At 41.0% G+C, this 20,797-nt stretch overlaps 1 protein-coding gene and 1 long non-coding RNA gene across 4 annotated transcripts in view; one reads left to right on the forward strand and one right to left on the reverse strand.

Moving 5' to 3' along the window:
• znf385b (zinc finger protein 385B) overlaps nt 1-20,797 on the forward strand; it is a 433,921-nt gene that overhangs the window by 13,328 nt on the left and 399,796 nt on the right. The window lies entirely within an intron of this gene.
• LOC148149605 (uncharacterized) overlaps nt 1-20,797 on the reverse strand; it is a 43,638-nt gene that overhangs the window by 6,221 nt on the left and 16,620 nt on the right. The window contains exon 2 of the long non-coding RNA XR_015757529.1: nt 17,294-17,369. This is a non-coding gene — a long non-coding RNA (uncharacterized LOC148149605). The remainder of the gene's footprint in view (nt 1-17,293; nt 17,370-20,797) is intronic.

Genomic DNA, 20,797 nt, shown 5'->3' on the forward strand with positions numbered 1-20,797 from the left:
CTGATGAATCTTTTTCACTTTTGGACAAGAGCAGGAAGTAGGACTGAAGGTGCCATCGGTGTATTTGACAAGGAGTTGTGGGTTGGGACTTGAATGCAGCTCGAATAGGGAATGATTCACATACCCCATGAAGAGACAGGTATAACTGAGACCCATGCGGGTCCCCATAGCCATACCTTTGACTTGGAGCAAATGAGGTGAATTCAAGGAGAAGTTGTTCAAAGTGAGAACGAGCTCAGCCATGCGAAGGAAGGTGGCACTGGGTGGAGACTGTGCCAAGTCTAGATTAGAGTGGTGCTGGAAAAGCACAGCAGGTCAGGCAGCATCCGAGAGCAGGAAAATCGACGTTTCGGGCAAAAGCCCTTCAACAGGAGGAGACTGTGCAGGCCTCTTCATGAAAGAAGCAGAGAGCCTTTAGGTCTGTCTTAAATACAAGCGATTCCATCAATCATTAGGAGCATCATTTTAATTTTGTTTCTTCAAGCATCATGGGATAGAGGACCAACTTGCTTCAGAGCTCCGTGCTTTCACAAGTTATTGTACTTAAAATATCCAAAATGTTTTTTGGCCAAAATATTGTGGTAACAAACCACTGGCACTTGTTAATATATATTAGTGGGAAGTTAAACCACTCAGTTTGAGATACTGCTCAGCTGGTATTCTTGGAATGTAACAAGGATTGCTATTAAAATAGCTAGCTCAGAATTTAATGCATTTTTGTTCTATTTATATCAGTGAGAGGCTTTAAACATAGCAGGTGATAATGAGCTTCCCTGCTAGGTGCAGTTCTGACTAGTTATTTTTGTGTCTAATGCATTGAAATTGAGATTACCATGATGTTTGACTAAGCAGTTTATTTGATGAATCTTTCACATGACTAAATTGGTGCATGCTGTGTTTATTAAAATTTTTGAAATTAAGGAAATAATTAGGAGTTTGGGGAGATTTTTCTCACACTGACGTGTTCACAATATCTCATTGGACATCCTTCTCTTCTAGGGTATGTGGTACAGAAACTAGCCATGCAAGACCAACTGTCCAAGCCAATGTTGATGCTATACTCCAGCCTTCTGTCAGCATTGCTCATATAAATTTATCAATGTAATCCTCTTTCCTGTACTCCCTCATACACTTGCCTGGTTTTCCCTTAAATGCATCTGTACTATACACTTCAACTGCTTCCTGTGGTCACAACATTTAAACAATTATCTCTTTTAAAAGAAAATGATAGGCTTTATAACTTAAAACTATTGGAACAACAGAGTATCCTAGAGGAAAGATGTTGTTAAACTTGAGAGTGCAGAAAAGAGTTAGAAGAATGTTGCTGGGACTGTGAAGGGTTTTAGCTTGAGGGGGTTGCTGGATAGGCTCTTTGTTTTTCCCCTGGAGCATTGGAGGCTGAGGGGTGACCTTATAGAGGTTTATAAAATCATGGATGGATAGGTGAATAGCCAAGGTCTTTTTCCTAGCATGACAGTGTCTAAAACTTGAGGTTTAAGGTGAGAGTAGAAAGATTTCAAAAGGACCTGAGAGGTAACTGTTTTTGCAGAGAGGGTGGTGTGTGTATGGAACAAGCCTCCAGAGGAAGTGGTGGAGGCAGGTACAATTACAACATATAAAAAGCATCTGGGTGGGTTACGAATAGAAAGGGTTGAGAGGAATATGGGCTAATTGCTGGCAAATAGGATCAGATTAATTTAGGATATCTGGTCGGCTTGGACGAGTTGGACCAAAGGGTCTGTTTCCCTGCTGGACAGCTGTATGACTCTTTGATTCTAACTGATGATTGTTTGTGTTGGTGCTCAGTGATTTGAGTGCAACTAGCTGTATTTGTATCTTACTCGGTTTCACAAGTCTTGAATCCTTTCGGCCAGTTGTGCAAACCTTGTGGTTTTAATTCTCGTTTGACTGTAAAATTCCTTACCTTCTACAGTGTACTTCAGTAGTTGAGGTTTGGAACTGCTTCTTTGGCACGGTCACCAGAGATACCCGTCTTTTTAAGCAAAAAAATGAAAACGTTGCCTGTTGGTTAACCTGTTCTGTAAAATTAGTTTATTTGTCAAAAGGTAGATTATTCCAAGTAGTTCCTGGCATCTTATGCTGTAGATGCCATCACAGATTTAAAAGATAGACTGAGTAGTTGTTGCAGGCTCTGAAGAAATTCTCACTGAGAGACCTTTGTGATCAGAATGGGAACATTTGATAGGCAATTGATTGTGCATGATTTTCTGGGTACTCTCAGCATTGAATATAATGTCATGAACAAACAAACACAAAAAAAGGACTAATATACAGAACTGATGTGTTATATTGTTTTTAACTGAACCAGCAACATGTAGCTTTTTAAGAGTCTGGAACTCTCTGCCTAAAAGGGAAGAAATTGGAAAGCAGAGGAATGTTTTAGTAATATAGTACATGGAAATATATTTGAAGTGCTTTGATCTGGAGAGTTATGTAGCAAGAGATGTAGATTGGGCCAAATAACACTTTTCCTGCAGGCGCAAACACTGCCTCCTCTGCTCTAATGTTTCCATGTTTCTCTGATTTTCAGAGACAGCCAACTTGGAAATGAGAAAACAAGAATAACCAAACTGTGTTTTAAAATGTCTTATTGAAATAAAGATTGGGACTTTCAGATCGATGTGAAGGTAGAAGCTGGAACGTTTGGAAGAAATCTTGATTTTAAATTTAAGGAACATAGTTTTCAGAATAGTAATTAATTATATTGGGAACATTGAACTATGTGCTCTCTGTTTTTCAGGGCTAGCTTAGTTGCTCAGCAGTAATGTTCATTAAAATCCATTTGTATTCCTCCTCCTCAATTATATATTCATGGTTGAACTTTGTGCTAAGGTAATACTGTTATTTATCATTTGATTTGTAGAGGGTTATGATAAAAGATCCTGTTTGTGATGAGGGCTTTAATAAGGTGTGTGCATGCACATTTAAGATTCTTGCTGAAAAGATCATACTTGGGACTTATTAGCGAACAGCAAGACTAATTCAGATGTTGTATCTCAGAATAAACAGAAGCATTTGTAATGCATGAAAACGTTAAGAATTTTTCACTTGGGAGTTCATCTTTTGCATGCTTTTTTGAAGGTCCTCCAAGTGCACTTTTTTTGGACTAGACAAGTTTGATTTCTGTTTTCTTGTACTGGATGCCATGCTGGTATCGTTCAGTATGAATTTACAGACTAGACAGTTGCTGTGTGATCAACACTTGTTGGAAGATATTGACAAATTTCTGCAGTTGATTCCAAGAAAAAAAATGAATGAACTAGAAGATGAGCACAGTGACAAAGAAACATGATCTCATCAAGAATTTGAGTCTGACCATAATCTAAATGTTATTTGCAATACCATCTTTAGGTCAGCTTCCATTCACCTGAGGGTCATTGGCTTGATGATTCTCTGGGCCTTCATTGATATAACATAACTTGATTGAGCTCTCCTCTTTACATACATCCACACATGCAGAAGATGAAATATTGGACTGGCAAGGTATGCCACCAGTTTTACACCACGTCAATGAAAAGTTACATCAGAAAGTTTTCAAATGGGCAGTCTATCAATGCTTTAGGTCAGAAAGATTATTTTAATCTTGTTTTCTTTCTCACCCTGCGAGTAAGAGCCTGGTTTCCATTTGGTACAGATTAAAAGTCTGAAGTGCTTTGTGGTAGGCACTGTTAGTACAAATTTATATCTCATCATTCTGCATTGCAGCATTAGTCACAGTACCCTTGAGGCAAAAACTGGGCTAAAGAGTCGAATGGTAAATTTAGGTGATCCACTAATAACACAGTGGGTTCTGCAGCAACCCATCACTTTTTACTCTGCCACTAAGATTTTCTTTTACTTAATTCAAGACAGTTCCAGCCAGAATATGGGTTTTGGGCAACCTGTAGCAGGCATGTCAAAATGTGGTAAAGGGGCACTGAGGATACATTTGTAAGAAAGCCATTGAACTGCAGTGTTTTCTCTCAAGTCGAGTTACTCATTTTTGAGGGGCTGATGTGACATTATCCCCATTGGGCAGGGCACATAGTCTATGTTGAAAAGTGTGGCACTGGAAAAACAAGTGTTTCGGGCTTGTGCCTTGATCTGGAATATGACCATGAAGGGCTTATGCCCAAAAAGTCGACTCTCCTGCTCCTTGGATGCTGCCTGACTGCTGTGCTTTTTCATCGCCACACTTTTCAACTCTGATCTCCAGCATCTGCAGTCCTTACTTTCTCCATATAGTCTGTGTGCCTGATGTGAGATTCTGGAAGCAACTGTTCCTGTCAAATATTGGTCATGGCAAAACAGTGATAATGCTTTAGCAATGCCTGCAAAGGATCTCCAATCAGGTCAAAACTTCCTGCTGACTTATAACTGACCAAAATGAAGAAGTCGCATTCGGGATGGTACCAAACACGTCGAGAGACTTTGGAATGTGCAGAAATGAAGAAGTGGCCAAGGGAGCAGATTCTAAGCAATGATGTTTTTATTTGTGTGTGACTGTAACAAACGTGCATCAAATGATTTCTATTTATATACCAATTTTGTACTTGTCCACATTTCTGTATTTAATTTCACTGAAGGTGGAAGATGTAAAAATGTTTTCTTTTCTTTAAGTAAAAAAGTAACTACATAATTAAAAAGCAGGCTTGATTTCCAAATGAGGAATTCATTTCCTTCGCTCAATTTTGGTTAATGTTTGATTCATGAATATCCTGTCTGCAAAAAAAATGGATCTGAAAGCTGTATGCTTCTGCATGGATAGATAAACCAGAATTGAAAAACTTGCCTGCGCCAGAATGAAATTGTTGCTCAAATAGAATTTTAATTTTGTCCGTGTTCAAGTTGAAGGATCACTGTTGAGATTCTTGCGGTTCTGAAAAATGAATTGCCAATTGGTAGATTCAGGATTTGGCTGAAATTGCATTGAAATCAATTCAGAGATGATTTTGTTTGGAGAGTTTTCAGTGCTGAACATTCGGAAAAAACAATGGGACCATTTATTTAAAAGTTGTTCCCAAGGGCTTGTATTAGGATTTCACCCCACTGCCATGCATCAAGGTCCTGAAGAAGGGCATGTGCCCGAAACGTCGAATCTTCTGTTCCCTAGATGCTGCCTGACCTGCTGTGCTGTTCCAGCAATAAAGTTTCAGCTCCTGATAAAACAACCCTAGCACAGAAAACAGTTTGCATTTATGTAGTGTTTGTTGTGTAGTAAAATGTTTGAAGATGCACAGAAGTTTAATTGGAAAAACAAACAGAATAAAAAGGACAATATTAGAGAAATGATGATTAACAACTAAAATGATGTTCCAGGAATCAAATTTTAAGAAGGTTATTTCAAAAAGAGAAGGGTAGAGGGCATTAGGTCATAATACCAAGCAGCTGAGGGCATATTTGCCAATGTTTTGAGAAGGATAAAAGGGAACCATAAAAGGCCAGAATTGGAAATTGGAGGAATGAAGAATGTGTCATAAGGGTGAGGCATCTAGACTGAAGAAGATCAGGTAAAACTAGGGGGCATAGGTTTTATGTGAGGGGAAAGATACAAAAGGAACCTAAGGGACAACTTTTTCACGCAGAGGGTGATGCATATATGGAATGAGTTATCAGAGGAAGGGGTGCAGGCTGGTACAGTGACAACATTTAAAAGGCATCTGGTTTCAAATATGAATAGGAAGGGTGTTGGGGGATATGGGCCAAATGCTGGCAAATGGGACTAGATTGATTTAGGATATCTGGTCAGCATGGACAAGTCGGACCAAAGGGTCTGTTTCCGTGCTATACATCTCTATGACTATTAACGTGAGACAAAACCATTTCGGGACTACTTCATTTAAGATGAGAATCGTAAATTTGAAGTATCTGGGGAAACAGAAACTAGTATAGTTTAGCCAGATTGATACAGAAGCTGTTCTTATGTGGTAGGATGCAGGCAACAGCACTTTGGGTGAAATGGAGTTTTGGAGGATAGGGATGAGGAATCAGATTGGGATTGTTTACTACACACGTGTTCAAGATTTCAATGAATGCTTTAGTATCAGGTTGACGTGCCATTTTGCTTTGTACCCTTTTGACTATATCCGTTGCAAGACAAGCAGATGCTCACTGAAGGAAGTTAAAAATCTCAACACCAGGTTATAGTCCAACAGGTTTATGTGGAAGTACTAGCTTTGAGTGCTGTTCCTTCTTTAGGTAACTATTGTAGCAGGATCATAAGACACAGAATTTATAACAAAAAAAATCACAATATCATGCAATTAAAATGATACAGAGTCATAGAGATGTACACCATGGAGCCAGACTCTTCGGTGCAACTCATTCATGCCGACCCGATATCATAACCTAATCTCGTCCCATTTGCCAACACTTGGCCCAAATCTCTCTCAACCCTTCCTATTCATATACCACCCAAATGCCTTTTAAATGTAATTGTACCAGCCTCCACAACTTCCTCTGGCAGTCATTTCATACACGTACCACCTTCTGCATGAAAAAGTTGCCCCTTAGGTCTCTTCTATATCTTTCCCCTCACACCTTAAACCTAGGCTTTCTAGTTCTGGACTCCCCCACCCATGGAAAAGACTTTCTCTATTTATCCTATCCATGCCCCTCATGATTTTATAAACCTCTATAAGGTCACCCTCCCAGCCTCTGGTGCTCCAGAGAAAACAAACCCAGCCGATTCAACCTCTCCCTATAGTTCACATCCTCTAACCTTAGCGACATCCTTGTAAGTCTTTTCTGAACTATTTCAAGTTTCTTAACATATTTCCGATAGGAAGGAGACCAGAATTGCATGTAATATTCCAACAGTGGCCTAACCAATGTCCTGTATAGCCACAACATGACCCCTCAACTCCTATACTCAATACTCTGACCAATAAAGGAAAACATACTAAATGCCGCCTTCAATATCCTATCTACCTGTGACTTTACCTTCAAGGAGCCATGAACCTGCACTCCAAGGTCTCTTTGTTCAACAACACTCCCTCGGAGCTTACCATTAAGTGCATAAGTCCTGCTCTGATTTGCTTTCATAAAATGCAGCACCTCGCTTTTATCTAAATTAAACTCCATCTGCCATGCCTCAGTCCATTGGCCCATCTGAACAAGATCCCCTTGTACTCTGAGGTAACCTTCTTTGCTGTCCGCTGCACCTCCAATTTTGGTGTCATCTGCAAACTTACTAATTATACCTCCTATGTTCACATCCAAACAATTCATATAAATGACTTAGCACTGATCCTTGTGGCACGCCACTGATCACAGGCCTCCAGTCTGAAAGACAACCCTCCACCCCTACCCTCTGTCCTCTATCTTTGAGCCAATTCTGTATCCAAATGGTTAGTTCTCCTTGTATTCCATGAGATCTAACCTTGCTAACCAGTCTCCCATGAGGAACCTTGTCAAACGCCTTACTGAACTACATATAGGTCACATCTTCTGCTCTGCCCTCATCAACCCTCTTTGTTACTTCATCAAAAAACAAACTAAATCAAGTTTGTGAGACATGATTTTCCATGCACAAAGCCATGTTGATTATCCCTAATCAGTCCTGTCCTTCAGGATTCCCTCGCAACAACTTGCCCACCTCCGATGTCAGGCTCATAGGTCCATAGTTCGCTGGCTTTTCCTTACCACCTTTCTCAAATAGTGGCACCATGTTAGGCAACTTCCAGTCTTAATATATTGAACAAATCTAGTTAAGTCTTTCATCTTTTCAAATGGGTTGCAGGTTTCACTTCATTAATATGTAAGTCCCAGAACTTCTTTTAAGTCATATTTTCGAGAGAATGTTTCATTAAAAAAAGTGACATCTCAGCTTAGACAATGTATTAAATGTGTGAGATTAGAGTCTGTCTGTATACCAACTTTGAGTCTCGGTCACCCTCCTATGCACACGCAAACATTTCCCTCTCACGTATACACGTACTCAGATGTACATAATTACACTCTGTCTCTCTCCCTCCAACACAGGCATGCGCACACACGTGTCTATGGGGTGAATTTGCATTTGCAGTATTGTATTTGTAGCTATGTTCTATTTTTGCTCAAAGAGCACACAACCTGCAGGTAGTCAACCCATGTAACATTTTACAGATTCCTACTTTGGAAATAGAACCTGTCTGACCCAAGATTGGGATACAGGCAGACTCTAACCTCACATCTTTGACATCTCAGCTCAGACAATGTATGAATGTGTTAAGAGTAAGAGGTTAGAGTCTATCTGTATCTCAATCTTGAGTCAGACTGGTTCTGTTTCCAAAGTAAGAATTTATAAAATGTCATGTGGATTGACTGCCTGCAGGTAGTGTGCTTTTTGAGCAAAAATAGAATGTATCTACAAATGCAAATTCACTCCATACACTTGTGTATGTGTGTACGCGCGTGCATATATGAGGGAAAGAGAGAGAACATAAGTCTGCATGTGTGTGCGCATGTGAGAGAGAGAGTGTGTTTGCAAGTGTGCGTGAGAGCGGCAGAGTCTCAAGGTTGGGATGCAAACAGACTCTAAACTCACACCTTTTATGTATTGTCTGAGCTGAGCTGTCACCTTTTTTTTAAATGAAACCTTAAGTTATCTTGTTACATATTAATGAACCGAAACCTGCAATCCATTCTAAAAGATGAAAGACTAGGTTTGTTCAATATATTGTTTTAAATGCATGACACTGTGATCTTTTGTTATAAATTCTGTGTCTTATGATCCTGCCCCACTAATTACCTGATTAAGGAGCAGCGCTCTAAACGCTAGTACTTCCAAGTAAACCTGTTGGACTAGAACATGGTGGTGTGTGATTTTTTTCACTTTATCCATCCCAGTCCAACACCGGCACCTCCACATCATAACTGAAGGACGTCACAGTCAGGAGAAAGGAATAGTCCATGTTGCCATGGCCATTACTTTGGCTCACACACACCGTGAAACCAAAAAACCTAGACCTCACTTCTGATGTAGAGTCTAGATTCATACTTGCGTTAGCGTTTTTTGTCAGTGCTGGTGGTAATGCTAAATTAAACCAAAAATGTTACAATAGAAGGGACTGTTCATCCCTTGGCTCTAGTCAGTCTGGCCATTGCTGAAATCAGTTATCGAACTGACTGAATTCACCCATGAGCTTTTTGCTTTGTAGTATTTTTCAAACCTTGAACAAAGTTCATGTCTACTGTACCAATTATAGTGTGTGTGAATGATGTTGGAACTGATGTTAACGATCACACCAAAGCAGAATGAATAGTGGGAAGAAAGAAACATGTACAAGATGAAGACATTGCATTGAACATCTGTACTCCATAACCTATAATTGCGTGAATGTAAAGAGCATGAGAGAAACTTGCCCTCGGGTAAGGGTGATCTAGGGCTGCGAGAGACCAAGAGGAATGGTTACCTCATGAGAAGGGAATGGATCCTGGTGTGTCCCTCTCTGTACTAAAAAAAAAATCAAAAAATGCTGTAGTAGAATTTATGTAGAGCATAGAGGCAACAATGGGACTTCAAAATCATACACTGTGAACCAATGAGGCAGAGGATAAAAAAGAGATGACTCCAAAGGGTAGAACAGAAACTCTGAAACAATGTGGGAACATTTCTAGTTTCCTCTGGTGTAAAGAGCATATTGAATTTGAAAAATTATGTTCATGTGACTTTTTATTTTTCTCAGAGGGTTTGATTCGGCAATAATTTTTAAGTGCAAGCAGGAATCCTTTCTTAAAAATTGCATCCATTTGCTTTACCTTCTCTTGTGATTAAAGCTTAATGACTTGCAAGGTCACTGTGGAGGCACAGAAAGGAGTAAGTGCTGTATTACGTTCAGTGAATCATGTTGTGCTATCAAAGATGTAGATGCAGAGCATTCATTGTTTTTTTTCATGGAAGCGTGCTAATTTTCAGGTGTTACCTGTAACTCCAGGACTGCACTGATCTTGCGCCCAAAGGCTGTAAGTACAAACTTATTCTGAGAAGTCAGCACAAAATCACAGTTGATGCTCAGTGTTGGATATGCTTTTTTTTTTGAATAAAATTGTTCACCTAGTGTCCCGTCAGTTGTCAAAAGACTGTAAATATTTTGGCTGCATAGTTTAAAAAAAGCATGAAGTTTTCTTGCTGTTTTAGCCAAACTTTGCATTTCAACAATTTTTCCAAAGTGACCATTGATTTATTTACTTATGTAATTTCACTGTCTCAGTACAAATTGACTGCTGTGTTTGTCTGCATTGCAACTCTGCAGTGCTTTCAAAAACAAAGCACTTCAGAATAAAATGACATCAAGAAATATACTAGGTATTGATTCCTTTGGCTATTTCTTGTGTTAAATAAAGTGTCTGTTATTTGAGTACAAGAGAGAAATACCGGTTGGCACTGCTGTCTCACAACGCCAGGAGCCCGGTTTGACTTCAGCCCCTGGCAACTATGTATTTGGAGTTTGCACACTTGGAGTCGTAGAGTCATACTTTCTTCCCACAGTCCAATAATGTACAGGTTAGGTGGATTGGCAATGCTAAATTGACCACAGCATTCAGGGATGTGCAGCCTGGGTGGATTAGCCATGGGAATTACAAGGTTGCTGGAATAGGGTATGAGGTGGGTCTGGGTGGGATGCTTTTTGGAAGGTTGGTGTGTACTCGAAGGACCAAGTGGTCTGCTTCCACACTGTCGGAATTCTGTGATTCTATGAAATGTTGTGACTGCAACACTGTCCAGCAATAAGGCTTGTTGATTGAATACTCCTGCAAATTAAGGTTTTCCAATTTCAGTGGAATTGTTTTACTGCAAGAATATACATATCGATTTTGTAACTTTAGCATTATCTTGAGCTGTGATTCAGTTGATTGCAAGCTTGCCCATGTATTGCAAGGCTCTGCGTTCAAGTTCCATTTCAGAACTTGAGCTCAAATATCAGGGTAGATACTGCAATGCAATACTGTCAGAGATTATAGGTTTTGGATGAGATGTTAAACCAGTGCCCCATTTGCCATGAAGTAAAGTGAAATTAACTCAAGTTTTCTAATCGAGTGCCCTTGTTCAACATGAAAATGATCTGATCATATTACTGTTTAATGGTGGGGGGGGGGAGGGGAAGGTGGGGTTGCTAAGCACAGATTATTTGCAATGTTTCCGACATTATAATCGACTGCATTTCAGTCAATACTTTATTGGTGATAAAATATTTTGGATTTTGTCCATCTGGTGGTTTTGAAAAACACAATATAAATGTATACCTTTTTTGTTCTGTGAGCTTTTAAACAAATTAGTCAGGTACAAAACCAATTCCAATATTGAAGTATGTTTTTAACTTGTGTTTCCATCACTGAATTTCTGTCATACCAGCAATATTAACATTTATTTTATAGCTTATGGAATGTGGTTATCCCTGGCTTGTCTCCATTGCTGTTCCAATGAGCAGTGGATGGTGAACAACTTTCTTGAATGCCTGCAATCCATGGGCTATAGGTAGACCCACAATGTCATTAGGGAGGGAGTTCAAGATTTGGACCCAGTGACAGTGAAGAAATGGCAATATATTTCCAAGTCCGGATAGTAAGTGGCTTGGCGGGACACTTACAGGGGGAGGTTTTCACATGTGTCTTCTGCCTTTGTCCGCCTGCATGATAGATGCCATGGGTTTTGATAATGCCTTCTGAGGAACCTTGGGGAATTTCTGTTGTGTGAATTTCTGTAGTGTGTCTTGTAAATGGGATGCACTCCTGCTAGTGGGTGTTGATGGTGGAGGTGGAGGGACTGACTGTGGATGGGATGGCAATCAAATGGGCTGCTTTGTCTTGGAAGGTATCAAGCTTCTTAATGATTGTTGGAGCTGCACTCATTCAGGCAAGTAGGGAATGTTCCATCACATTCCTGACTTTTGCCTCAAATGGTGGAAAGGCTTTTGGGAGTCAGGAAGTGAGATACTCAATGCAGGAGTGCCGGCCTCTGACCTGCTCTTGTAGCCCCAGTACTTAGATGGCTTGTCCAGTTCCTGGTCAATGGTAATTCCAACAATGTTGGTACTCAGAATTCTGAGATGGAAATGCCATTGAATCTCAAGGGGCAATTAAACCAAATTGGCCAATATCAAGTTCTCCTATTGTCTTGTCACCGGGCAAGCTCCTGTATCTCTGTGGTATGGGTTAACTGTTGCACCTTCGGAGGTAGCTGTCCTGTCATTCCCTGGGGCCACTGTCCCGATCGGAGTCATTGACGGGAGGATAATGCCATCAGTGTCTTGTTTTGAATCAGACAGAGTTCCCGTTTTGCTCTGCTCCTGGTTCAGAGTGTTGCTGCACGTGGGTGCCCTGAACTATGTTGCGGTGGGTACCTGGGATTCACTGGGCCCCGCGCGGTGACTGTTTCTGGACTGCAGGAGCCTGCTCCTCTCCTTCCCGCAACTTGATAGTTTGCCTGTTCGTTTGTTTGTGGATCTCCTTCTGCAAATCTCTGTCATCAGAGGAGCTGCTGGTGTGACCAACATGCAGCTCTGTCTCTCCATTTTGCTCCAGAGACCAATGGTTGTTGGTTGTTGATGGGCCACTCACCTCAATCCAAACTGCAGGAGTTTCTCAGGATAGTGTGCATTTGGCTCAGAAGTGGGGAAATTCGCTGATGTTTTTACGTTTAGCACTGTATGAGACCGCTCGGAAACTGTCTGTATCCATTTGCAGCAAGATCCTGAGAGTGTCCAGCTTGACCTGATGACCAGCAAGCAATATTTGTGAGATGCGAGTGCCAGGTAGTGATAATCTTCAACGAAGAAGATCCTAACCATCACTCTGCATTCAATGACACTGTTGTCATAAAATCTCCTATTCTTGGCATCCTGCTGATTACCGTAGAGCAGAAGCTGAACTGAATCAGTCACATAAATACTGTGGCTACAAGAACAGGCCAGAATTCTGCTTGGGATAGCTCACCACCTATCTCACCAATTCCTGTCCATTTCTATTGGGCACAAGTCTGGAGTATGGTGGAATTCTCCCTACTTGATGAGTGCAGCTCCAGCAACACTCAAGAAGCTTGACACCATCCAGGACAAAGCAGTCCACTTAATCGGCATCACTCTTCACCACCTTCAGTATTCATACCCTTCCCCAAAGGCACACAGTGGCAGCAATAAGCACCATTTAAAAAAAAAAATACACCATGGTAACTCATCATGGCTCCTTTGACAAACCTGTGACTTCTACCAAATGGAAGGATAAGACAGCAGATGCATGGGAATGTCACTATCTGGAAGTTTCCCACAAAACCATACACCATCCTGATTTGGAATCACGTCATTGTTCTTTCGCTGTTGCTTAGTCAAAATCCTAGAACTTGCTTCCACCAGCATGTGGCCTCACATTCCAAGGACTGAAGCCTTTCTAGAAGACAGCCTGTCAGCACCTTCTTCAGGACTATTAGGAATAAGTGATGAATGCTGGCCGAGCCATGAATATACTTAAAAAAAAGGTCCAGCCCTGTTTTTAGAAGGATTTGTCCCTGCTTTAGAAGTCAAATTATTCACTGCAATATACTGTATTGACGGGTGTAGGAACTAAGAGGCATAAAGGCAATAAATGTGGTTTTGACCGATTTCTGTGCTGTGACAATCTATGTGTAATTTGTCTCCTGTGAAATTAACTCATTTATATTGAACACCAGTTTTTTTTTGTACGTTTACTTTTTTTTTTAAAACTCGTGTATGTTCTGCCCTTTCCTGAGCATGGTAGGTTGTATTGGATATCGTTCTAGTGTTTCTGTCATAGCCTACCCTGCGTATTCAGAGATGCTGATTATCATCTAGACTAAAAAATCTTATCTGTTTTGTCCAGCTTGCTGGAGTGTGATTGTGTACTAGTTTCAGTGCTGCTCTGGCTGAGATTAATTACCTCAGCATGGACATGAACTGAACCCAGGATTCTCTTCCTCTCAGCAAATCAATTGCACATAACTAGGGCAGCTTCATTGTCGGATTTGTTTTCTCAGTTTCAAAAATTCCTCTCCCCTTCAAATCAAAAATGAGCAGTTTGAGTACATGCCTCCATAACTCAGCATTGAGTATCTGGTATGTAACATTTTACAATCATTGTTCTGGGAAACTTCTTTCATTGTTTATAATATTGAGGAATGAGTTAAACTACCTAGTTCAGGAAAGGTGTCTCAAGTGCATTCTTCCCCCTGGCCAGACTTAAATGTTTTAGATTTTGGATTACTTGTTGACAGATTAATGTTGTCATTCCAAAAGACTGCTGACGTGTGCTTAAAATGTACATTTTAAATAGAGGGGTGGATTGGACCTCTCTCACTGAGTTGGATCATGACAAGCTACTGAATATAAACAATTAAAACATATGGACAGGTAAACAATATAAATTTTGCATTGTTGACTGGCACCCAAAGAAAGTAATGTCTGGTATTTGGGCAATTCATAGTTTTGGATTTGAAGTACTATACTTGTGGTACTTCAGTACCACTGGTTGACTACTGTCTTAATACATCTATTATTATGTGGATAGACAAGCACCCCACCTTTTGATTGAGGCAAGATGTTTTAAATTTTAGGGCAGCACGGTGGCACAGTGGTTAGCACTGCTGCCTCACAGTGCCAGAGACCTGGGTTCAATTCCCGCCTCAGGCGACTGACTGTATGGAGTTTGCACGTTCTCCCCGTGTCTGCGTGGGTTTCCTCCGGGTGCTCCGGTTTCCTCCCACAGTCCAAAAGATGTGCAGGGTTAGGTGAATTGGCCGTGCTAAATTGCCCGTAGTGTTAGGTAAGGGGTAAATGTAGGGGTATGGGTGGGTTGCGCTTCGGCGGGGCGGTGTGGACTTGTTGGGCCGAAGGGCCTGTTTCCACACTAAGTGATCTAATCTAAGTAATCTAATCTAATCTAATCTAAATATAATTTAAATAAGACAAAGGTCAAAGATGCACCTCTGAAATTGCACTGCCAATTTTCAAATGATACAACACTTCTGTGTGCTCTGTACAACCGAGGGCACAAAGTGGGTAACGGGATAATGCTTTAAAGTATGTCTGGAGACATGTGACAAGTTTGTGTCCATTCTTTTTATGATACAGTGATGTGGAAGCTCTTGATTGTGAATAATGATAGCTGGTTATACTCAGTGCTTCAGTTAGCACGCAAGATATATCTCATTAATTTAAAATTGTTGAGTGTCAACACAAGGCTACTGTAATTTGCCGTTTGTGAAATGTTATGAACCTTGAGTGTATGTTTTTATCCTAACTTTGATTTTGCACTTGAGTATCATTATCAATGTAGTTTTATGCAGTTAGAATTTGGAAAATCATAATCATATCTCAGAATTGATTGCCTCAAGCATATTTGCACATACATACCCTGTGTATATGCAAGATTAATCCTAATTGTCTATCTCTGCATCACAATGTCTCCACTTCAATGTAGTAATAATGAGGCAAATCAGTCCTGGAATTATTAGGGTCACCTTACCCAAGATGTAGAATTCTGATTACCTTTCGACGCAAAGTGAAGAGTGGTGATGGTTCAACTTTTAAAATTACTGGTTCAATTGAAAGTAAGGACAAAACTGAGACAAGGTGAAGGAGTTGAGAAATTATTTAGAGAAAAGTGGCCTGCCCTTCTGAATTTCTTTCTTAAATTTGAGAGGAGAACTCACTAGGTTCTCTGAAAGAATAGTTAATTCTCCTAACGTTGCCTAATTATCATAATTCTATAGGTCGACATGCATGTGTATGAGACTACCTGAGTATTCCTGAATGAGAAAGTAAAAGATACTAGGAAGTCCCGGACCGATTCATACATTTGACTCATTGTAATCATTACTCTTCAATTTTCAGATATAAAATAAAAAACGTGAGTTAGTTAGTTTTTGTTTTCAGTTAATTATGACATTTAGACATTTGATTTTCAGATGAATAGTATTTCATGTTTACCCTATATGCAATTTGTTGTCTCTAATGTGAATGAAAGGAGTAAATAATGCCTAAAATTTTCTGTTACATTTTCATCAAACACAAAACAGGTGTTAGAACTTTACTGGGAAGAGTGCACCATAATCAAGCCTCACTGTTACACAACTGTCACAAATATGGAAGCCACCAAGGTCATCAATTTGTCTGACTGATTCCTATTCAACCCAAGAATAATTCACACCAAGTTTCATCATTAATAGGAAGATAAAAAATGGTCATAAAAGTTCTTCATTAGCAAATGGCAGAGAAAGTGACAAAAAATTTTAAATCCATTCTTCCGCAACCATCCGACATCACATTCAAGTCCCAAATGCATGTTCTCATTCAGGAGCAAGACTGTCAAAAGAGAGGATTTGACACAAATGTTATGGGAAGAAACCATAGAGGAGGAAATAAATTCTGGAGATCAAAGTACAGGCCATAGTACTTTGAATTTAACCGACAATGATACGTTTTTGGCTATACAGCAATGGTCATTTTTTGATTCACTTGTTGGTCAGATGGACCTAGGTCTGTTGATGTACACAAATTCTTTCCTTTAAGTGTCTTTTTTATTTTTTGTTTGGCTTTTCTCTCTGGTTCTGGCTGCATTGCTCCCACCAATTTGTAGCAACCTGCATCTTGACCAATACCAGGGCTTTCAGTAGTTGAAAGTGCTTGTTTAATACACAGGGCAAGCGGCCTTATGTTTCACTCCAGGAAGAATTTCAGTTTATATGTGATCTGCACTTTTATAATGAAGTTGTAAATGGTCTTGATGGTATGTGGAACTGTCAAGCTGCCATGTTAATTAAATCCTTTCCCTTTCAATATCAAAAGATCCCATAACATCAGGTTATGGTTCAACAGGTTTATTTGAAAGTACAAGCTTTCGGAACACTGCTCCTTCGTCAGATAGCTCCAAAGATTTGTACTTACAAATAAACCTGTTGGACTATAACCTGGTATTGTGTGACTTTTAACTTTATCCACCCCAGTCCAACACCGGCACCTCCACATCATGAATATCAAAAGAAGCTACCTGGCTTGTGTGAGAGAACTATAAATCTGTTCTCGCAACTTTAGCCTTGATATTATTCTGATAATATTGCTTGACAGCTTCCCCAGTCCTTTCTGCAGCCTCTCATTAGCATAGTGGTACATGGTGATACAGTAGTAATGTAATTGAACTGGTAATCCTGACACTTGTGCTAATGGGTTCGAATATTACACTGTAGATGGTGAAACTTAAATTCAATGAAAATCTGAAAATTAATATTTTGATTGACAGTGACTATGTAAAAACCCATCTAGTTCACTCATACCTTTTATGGAAGAACATCTGGTAACCTTACCTGGTCTGGCCCTGATTGATTCTGAATGACTCTTTGAAATGGCAAAGCAAGTTTCTCAGTTCAAGAGGAGTAAGACCTGAATAATGATATTGACATAATTGGAATGTGTACATCCCATGAGTGAGTAAAAAGCTGTAAATTCACATTTTATTTGCTAGCTCAAAATGATATTAAAACAATAAGAGACTTTGCTCTGTCAGAATGAATATAAATGTTTTTATTTTTCTATTTAGGATGCTGTTTTTGAGGGGATTTGGATTAATTGATTGTGCTTGCATTGGTATTTTATATGCTGAACTGTACAATAGGTGTCTAGAACTTAATTTCATTTCCTTTCTATATGGTAGGCACTTGGTGAATTGGCATTAAGAGTGCAAGCCACATAGCGAAGGGCATGCATTAGTGCTGAGTTAAGATAAGGAGCAGTGATGGATGGACAGTTATGAGCTGATAGTAAGATTAGATTTAGATTACATTACAGCGTGGAAACAGGCCCTTTGGCCCAACAAGTCCACACCGACCCGCCGAAGCGCATCCCACCCATGCCCCTACATTTACCCCTTGCCTAACACTACGGGCAATTTAGCATGGCCAATTCACCTGACCTGCACATCTTTGGACTGTGGGAGGAAACCGGAGCACCCGGCGGAAACCCATGCAGACACGGGGAGAACGTGCAAACTCCACACAGTCAGTCGCCTGAGGCGGGAATTGAACCCGGGTCTCAGGCGCTGTGAGGCAGCAGTGCTAACCACTGTGCCACCGTGCCGTCCACGGTGCTTGCTTTCTTAGTGTTCACTCACTTCGCACTTCTTGGATGCTCAAGGCATCTCGTCCTTGCCTTGCTCTGCATTATTGTATATTGTTGCCTTACTTAGGACTCACAGCCTTCCAGTACTTCTGTATTACCTTGCCTCTTAGTGCTGTCACAAAATGACTGGGGTATCTGGAAGAGGCAACGAAGTTTGCATTGAAACCAAAAGCTGTTGGACCGTGGGTTGATATGGAGGTTATGACATGAGGGTGACTGAGTATGTGGGTTAGTTTGGGTAGGAGCACTGGGGAATTGACATGGATGGAGAATGGGAGTGGGTGAGTACTAGAAGGCCTAATGTTGAACAACACAACCAAAACCAAGTCACAAAGAACTAAAGTGAGGACCAGTTCCACCACAGAACACACCAGATGGCCTCCTCCTTTAGAGATCGCAATTTCCCTTCCCACATAGTTAAAGATGCCCTCCAATGCATCTCGTCTGCATCTCATTCACATCCCGCCCCTCCGCCCGTAACATGGACAAAACCCTCCTGGTGCTCACCTTCCACCCGACTAACCTTTGCATAAACCACATCATCTGACGACATTTCTGCCACCTCCAAATGGCTCCCACCACCAGGGATATATTTCCCTCCCCACCCCTTTCCGCCTTCCGCAAAGATCATTCCCTCCGTGACTACCTGCTCAGGTCCACACCTCCCAACAACCCACCGTTCCGTCCTGGCACCTTCCCCTGCCACTGCAGGAATTGCAAAACCTGCACCCACACCTCCTCCCTCACCTCCATCCAAGGCCCCAAGGAGCCTTCCACATCCATCAAAGTTTTACTGCGCATCCACCAATGTCATTTATTGTATCCGTTACTCCCGATGCGGTCTCCTTTACATTGGGGAGACTGGACGCCTCCTAGCAGAGCGCTTTAGGGAACATCTCCAGGACACCCGCACCAATCAACCCCGCTGTCCTGTGGCCCAACATTTCAACTCCCCCTCCTACTCTGCCGAAGACATGGAGGTCCTGGGCCTCCTCCACCAATGCTCCCTCACCACCCAACACCTGGAGGAAGAACGGAACATTTTCCGCCTCGGAACACTTCAACTCCAGGGCATCAATGTGGACTTCGCCAGTTTCCTCATTTCCCCTCCCTACACCTTACCCAGTTCCAACCTTCCAGCTCAGCACTGTCCCCAGATTTGAAAACAGGGACTTAACTTGTCAATGGGTCCCTCCTTAAAGGAAATGTAACTGACTACATTTCACATTTTGCACCACTAAAATCAAAGGTGAAAATGAAGCTTCTCCCTAGTTGCTACAAGCCTTCAATGCCATAAGTGTCAATTTTCACTCTCCCAGTTCCAGAGTAATGCTCCTGGTTGAAACAGAAATCTCAGCAAACTTTATTTTAATCAGGCTGACATCAATGTTATTGGTCTTGAATGTCAAAAGACAAATTGTACTTTGTCACTATTGCACAATGGTTGATCACAAATCCTTTATGTACCCGAGATTCACACACTAACAGCAGGAACTCAGAAGCGGTCAAGAGCAAAGTCGTGGTTGATGTCAGGATCAGAGTCGTGGCTAATATTTCCCCTGCCCAAGGCTGGCAATGTTGGGGTCAAGGATGCAATTACAACTGCATGCCCTAACCAACAGAAATGACCAACAAGCTTAACATCTGTGGTAGCTAAGTCACTTGAGTAGATTCTGAGGGATAAGATATACATGCATTTGGAAAGACAGAGTTTAATTAGGAATAGTCAACATGGCTTTGTGCAAGGGTGATCGTGCCTCACAAATTTGATAAGGGTTCTTTGATAAAGTAACCAGGAAGGTTAATGAAGGCAGGGCAGTAGAGGTAGCCTATCTGGATTACGATAAGGCCTTTAAGGTTCCACACAGGCTGTTTTGGAAGGTTAGATTGCATGGAAAGCAGGAAGAACTGGCAAATTGGATACACAATGGTCTCAATGGTATGAAGCAGAGGGTAATATTGGAAGGATGCTTTTCAGACTGGAGGCCTGTGACTATTGGAGTGCCTCAGGGGTCAGTGGTGGGTTCATTGCTGTTTGTTATCTATATCAATGATTTGTACAAGAATGTAGAAGGCATCATTAGTCAGCTTGCAGACACGAAAATAGGAGGTGGACAGAGAGGAATGTTGTCAAAAATTGCAGCAGGACCTTGATCAGCTGGGGAAGTGGGCCGAGAAATGACAAATTGAGTTTAATCTAGATCAGTGTGAGGTCTTGCATCTTGGAAAGTGAAATCAAGTAGGAGTTTCATGGTGAATGGCAAGGCCTTAGGCGTATAGCGGAACAGAGGGACCTTGGAGATCAGGTGCATGGTTCTTTGAAAGTAGAGTCACAGGTAGACAGGGCAGTGAAGAAGGCTTTTGTGACACTGACCTTCATCAGTCAGGGCATATGGTATCGTAGTTGGGAAGTTATGCTGCAGTTGTATAGGATGTTGGTGAGGCAGCACTTGGAGTATTTTGTTCAATTTTGGTCATCTTGCTATAGGAAGGATGTTACTAAACTGGAAAGAGCACAGAAGAAATTTACAAGCATGTTGTCAGAACTCAACGGTCTCAATTATAGGTAGAAGTTGTAAAAGATAGGATTTCTTTTCTTTACAGCATGGGAGACTGAGGGAGGATCTGACCGAAGTGCATAAGACCAGGAGAGGCATGGATAGGGTGAATGCACTCAGTCTTTTTCCCAGGAT

The sequence above is a fragment of the Chiloscyllium plagiosum genome, unplaced genomic scaffold (assembly GCF_037043375.1).
Source record: "Chiloscyllium plagiosum isolate Xiang-an unplaced genomic scaffold, Cpla_swu_hap1 HiC_scaffold_7, whole genome shotgun sequence".
Taxonomy (NCBI): Eukaryota; Metazoa; Chordata; class Chondrichthyes; order Orectolobiformes; family Hemiscylliidae; genus Chiloscyllium; species Chiloscyllium plagiosum.